The 6077-nt window shown below is 39.4% G+C and overlaps 1 protein-coding gene across 1 annotated transcript in view; it reads right to left on the bottom strand.

Moving 5' to 3' along the window:
- The window catches only part of HECTD1 (HECT domain E3 ubiquitin protein ligase 1), a 112183-nt gene that overhangs the window by 103733 nt on the left and 2373 nt on the right, over nucleotides 1-6077 (bottom strand). The window lies entirely within an intron of this gene.

Raw genomic sequence — 6077 nt, 5'->3', positions numbered from 1 at the left:
CTTAGGTGTACGTGGCTGGCGCCTTAGCCGGTTGAGCTCTAGGCGCCGAGCCTCCAGCTGTCTTTCATAAGGCAGATTCTAAAGAGATTTGCAAAGATGTACATCAATGGCACTTCCAAATATTTTACTTGGAAAAAGTTATTTTTCACAAAAATATATTTATATTTACATGTAAATGGGTTATTTTTTAATAAATTATTTTTTTAACTTCCAGGTTTCAATTTTAATAAATTAATGAATTTTTTTTTAATTTCCAAGTTTCAATTTACATGTGGCAAACAACAAAAAAGTTCTTCAGGATCCATAGTAATTTTTAGGAGCATAAAGAAGTCTTAAAGCCAAAAAGTTTAAGAATCGCTGCCCTAGGCCTCAATCACATCCCAGGACCACAAGTAACCTCCATAAGCCCTTGACTCTAAAATTTTTCTCTAACCCAGGGCTCACCTCCATTTCCAGACTCACTTGTACAACTGCTTACTCAACACTTCCACTAAGATGTCTCGAACGTATTACATACGTAACATGACCAAATCCAAACTCATGATAAAAGCCCCTCAAAACATGGGGGTTAAAAAAAAATGGGGGTTGTCAAGTTCTCTCTCCTGAGTTATCCATGACACCTCCTTTTTCACTCTCATATCCAGTCATTCAACAAGTCCTGCCTTACAAATTTCTCTTAAATCTTTTCCTTCCTTTCTTCTTCTTCTTTTTTTTTTTTTTTTTTTGTAGAAAAGAGTCTCACTTTATTGCCCTGGGTAGAGTGCCATAGCATCACAACTCACAGCAACCTCCAACTCCTGGGCTTAGGCAATTCTCTTGCCTCAGCCTTCCAAGTAGCTGGGACTACAGGTGCCTGCCACAACGTCCGGCTAGTTCCTTTCTACTTTTATCACAATAACCCTCTCTCTGGACACAAGCCTCCTAACAAGTCCATAAGGATTTGTTCATTTTGTCCCCACTTCCATTTCTCCCATCCACCCCCACTCTCCACAGAGCAGATAAAATGTTTTCAAAAGACAAGTTTAGGGTGGCGCCTGTGGCTCAAAGGAGTAGGGCACCAGCCCATATACCAGAAGTGGCAGGTTCAAACCCAACCTGGCCAAAAAAAAAAAAAGCAAAAGACAAGTTTAATCACATCATTCATTCATTTACAACACTTGAATGCCTTCCCATAGCTCTTAAGATAAATCCAAAAGCTTTCCTTAGCATATAACAAAAGACTCACCTCATCTTACCCCTGCTCTTTTAGGACAGCTCTCCAGCAACCTTTCCTTGTCCCCAGTCTCAGTGGCTTTCTCCAAATTCTTCAATCATCCTTGCTACCTCTAGGAAAAACCACTTCCTAAAAGATTACCCCACTCCAAGTCTTGTCCCTGCCACATGCTATCACAGCACCTGAACTTTTCCTTGATGGCATTTACCACAGTTAGTAACCACAATTTTATTTCTATGATTATTTAGAATCCGTCTTTCCTATTAGACTACTAGGCACCACAAGGATAGAGCCTGTATTTGCTTTGGTTATCACTGTATCTCTCTAATGCCTGACATAAACTAGGAAGATAACCTTTTCCCCCAGAGACAGTCTCACTCTGTGGCCCCAGGTACAGTGACATGGCATCACAGCGCACAGCAACCTCCAACTCCTGGGCTCAAGCAACTCTCTGGCCTCAGCCTCCCAAGTAGTGTAACTACAGGCACCCACCATAATGCCCAGATAATTTTTCTACTTTTAGTAGAGACAGGAGTCTCACTCTTGCTCAAGCTGGTCTCAAACTCCTGAGCTCAAGCAATCCACCCTGTCTCGGCCTCCCAGAGTGCTAGGATTACAGGTATGAGCCACTTCACACAAAGACAATTTAAAAGATTAAAAAACTGGTCAGGTGAGGTGGCTCATGACTGCAATCCTAGGGCTCTGGGAGGCTGAGGCAGGAGGATCACTTTAACCCAAGTTTGAAGTTGCTGTGAGCTATCACACCACGGCATCCTACCCACAGTGACAGAGTAAGACTGTCCAAAAAAAAAAGACTAAAAAACGTGTTACTATTACAGTTATTTTTATATTTTAGTGTAAACACACAATAGATTTTTACCACTGTGTTAAACAGCTTAAGAATCCAGACTCAAGATAGTCTTCCTTGGAGTATCTCTCAAAGGACACTCTAGACAACGATTAATGGCGATTTCCCCTGAGGAGAACTGAATAACCAGGAGACATAATGGCAAGATGACTAACTTTTTACTATACAGTCTTAATTAAGTAAAATTATATTTTACATAGAGCCTTCTAGTCCTAAAGCACTATCCCTAATAACTCCATTTCCTAGATATTCTGAGGAAATCTTTAATCCCCAGATGATATCACTTTTTAAATTAAATTAAGACTTAGTAGCAGGATCTATAAATGCCTGAGATTTACCTACTTATTAACATTAATATCTACCATGATTACCTATTTTGAGGGGAATGTAAAAGTACTCTCATATTGTACTTGACAGACCTATACAACACTAAAGTAAAAGAAACACTTAAACTATTAGATAAAAACCACTGTGTTAGGTTTCTCACATATATTATCCTGCTGAATTTTCACAAAAATCCCAAAAGGATAAAAAATAAACTTCAAAGGCATATACTATTCAGCAGAAAAGGTAGGAATCTGAGCCCAGGCCTATCCCACTGCCTGGGATAGAAACTTCTATTTCTACCACATCACCTGCCTTTCCCAACTAAACAGATGTTAGCTATTAATACAAGTTAACTAGGCAAAAATGTACCAGAATATATATGGGCATCTTTTGTTTTATCAGGCCTATTTGATACCCACTTTACGAAATAAAGTTGGACTGCTTTTCACCAATATTCAAAATAAGCACATCGAGTTGCTTTTTTCACCTTAGTTAACTTGTTGACTGTCCAAAAGAATTCTAAAAGTTCTCAAATCTTGGCTCAGTGCCTGCAGCAGTGGTTACAGCGGCAGCCACAGACACCAAGGGTTGAACACAGCCTGGGCCAGCTAAACAACTGTAACAGATAATGGCTGGGCGTTGTGGTGGGTGCCTATAGTCCCAACTACTTGGGAGGCTCAGGCAAGAGAATTACTTAAGCCCAAGAGTTTGAGGATGCTGTGACCTGTGATGCCATGGCACTTTACCTACCAACAGCATATAGTAAGACTCAAAAAAAAGGGCGGCGCCTGTGGTTCCAGTGTGTAGAGCGCCAGTCCCACATACCGAGGGTGGTGGGTTTGAACCCGGCCCCAAACAAACTGCAACAAAAATTAGCCAGGCGTTGTAGCAGGCACCTGTAGAACCAGCTACTTGGGAGGCTGAGACCTGAGAATAGCTTAAGCCCAAGAATTTTAGGCTACTGTGAGCTGTGACGCCACAGCACTATACAAGGGTGACACGGTGAGACTCTGTCTTTAAAAAACAAAAAAAAATTGCCACAAAATGTAATCAAATGTTCATTTCTTAGACATTACAGATACGCTATATGAAGCAGGGCTAACCATTTCGATCTGAGATGTTCTCATACCTTTTACAGAGTAAATCCTACCTGACTCAACTTTAACTTCATCTTTCTTAAAATTACATTTATAGGGTTGGCACCTACAGCTCAGAGGCTAGGGCACCAGCCACATACACCAGAACTAAAGAGTTTGAATCCAGCCCAGGCCTGCCAAACAATGAAAACTATAACCAAAACATAGCCAAGCACTGTGGTGGGCACCTGAACTCCCAGCTCCTTGGGAGGCTGAGGCAAGAGAATTGCTTAAGCCCAAGAGTTGGAGGTTGCTGTGAGCTGTGATACCACAGCACTCTACCTAGGGTGACAGCTTGAGACTCTGTCTCCAAATATATAAATAAATATATATATATATATATATATATATAAAGCTTGACACAGTGGTACTGCCTATAGTTCCAGCTACTCCAGAGACTAAGGCCTGAGGATTACCTGAACCCAGATTTAATCTATTCTGGGCAACATAGCAAGATTCCCATTGAAAAAAAAAAAAAAAATACACACATACACAGAGTGGACATAAAGTCTGTGTGTGATTTAAAATAGTTTAACAGGCTTGGCGCCTGTGGCTCAAGCGGCTAAGGCGCCAGCCACATACACCTAAGGTGGTGGGTTCGAATCCAGCCCGGGCCCGCCAAACAACAACGACAGCTGCAACGAAAAAATAGCCGGGCGTTGTGGCAGGCACCTGTGGTCCCAGCTACATGGGAGGCTGAGGCAGGAGACTCGCTTGAGCCCAGGAGTTGGAGGTTGCTATGAGCAATGAAGCCATGGCACTCTACCCAGGGGGACAGCTGGAGGCTCTGTCTCAAAAAAAATAAAATAAAATAAAATAGTTTAACATAGTAAACTGCACATGAACTTTATGTCTATCCTGTACATACATGTGTGTATATATATATACACACATATACTAAAAATAAAGCCTAGAAGGCAAAATAAAAAAAATAACACATTTGTTTTATTAGTATAGTAGCATTTTACACAGGGATGAAGCTTACATTTTAAAGATTTCTTTAAATTGTTTTAATATGGTAACACTTTATTTTAAATACCATCACAAATACCTCTTCTATATGCTAGCACCTAATAGAAGATACAAAATGATAGTTCATTTGACAGGCAAGTATGAGTTTTTAAAATACCAAACATAAGGCTAGGCAAGGTGGCTCACACCTGTAATCCTAGCACTCTGGAAGGCCAAGGAAGGTGGACTGCCTGAGCTCACAGGTTCAAGACCAACCTCAGCCAGAGTGAGATCTCATCTCTAAAAACAGCCAAGCGTTGTGGCAGGTGCCTGTAGTCCCAGCTACTTAGGAGGCTGAGGCAAGAGAATCACTTCAGCCCAAGAATTTAAGGTTGCTATGAGTTATGATACCATAGCACTCTACTGGGGGTGACAAAGTGAGCACCACGGATTGTGATTTGGAAACTTTGTTAACAAAGATTTCTATCATAATAGTGTTTTAACAACTATTTTAACAGGATTTACAACTAAGAATTTTTTTTTTTTTTGGCCAGGGCTGAGTTTGAACCTGCCACCTCCAGCATATGGGGCCGCCTTACTCCTTTGAGCCACAGGCACCACCCCACAACAAAGAATTATTAAACAGTCAAAAATGAAAACAATTAAAAATATTTAATCAAATTAGTGAGTAATACAACCTTTATTCTCATCTAAAAAACAGTAAGACAATTGTACTAAATTTCAGGTCAACATCTCAGACATTTTCTACTAATTACTTCAAAACAGCATGAAAACCAATACCAAAAAACATCAGTTTTGGATTACTTATTGAATTTAAAACTGTCAATTAAATGTAAAATAAACAAAAACCAAACAGGCAATCAACACTCAGAAGAATGGTTAATTTGGTCAAGTTATCACTTACATAAGAGGAAAAACGTAACTTTAATGGTCTATTTAGTAATTAATTCTCTTGTACATTTTTACAGACATTCTGTATTATATAACCTCTGAATAAAATTGTTCAAACTCTCCACACTCCAAAATGCTTCTACTATTCCAAAAAGTACACTATGTGGTTAACTTCCAATTTATACTTTCTCAAACTGAAATTTACAAACCAACAAAACCAGTGATTTGCTTTAACAAAAATGCACAATATCGATGAAGATATAGGCAATTCAGAACATATGCTCATTATTATCTCTTATTCTACTACACACAAAACAACTTCATGGTACAGAATTAGCTACCTTTGAAGAAGATAAATATTTGTGTTTTACCCAGTTTGTGACTTATTTTGAAAATGAATCAACCAAGCTATGGGTTAAAATTAGTATTCTTTCTAACTTCCATTCATGTGACAAATATGTATTTGTGTCATCAATTATCATTACTAAATTAATTTCACCTACCAATTTTTATTTCCCAAAAATGTGTAAATACAAACATCTGCAGGGGCTCGGTGCCTGTGGCTAAAGTGGCTAAGGCGCCAGCCACATACACCTAAGGTGGTGGGTTTGAATCCAGCCCGGGCCCACCAAATAACAATGATGGCTGCAACCAAAAAAAAAAAAAAAAA

This window comes from Otolemur garnettii, unplaced genomic scaffold (genome assembly GCF_000181295.1).
Source record: "Otolemur garnettii isolate 467f Iridium unplaced genomic scaffold, OtoGar3 scaffold00052, whole genome shotgun sequence".
Lineage (NCBI taxonomy): Eukaryota > Metazoa > Chordata > Mammalia > Primates > Galagidae > Otolemur > Otolemur garnettii.
The sequence above is the reverse complement of the archived record's forward strand: the minus strand, read 5'-3'. Positions and strand labels throughout refer to the sequence as shown.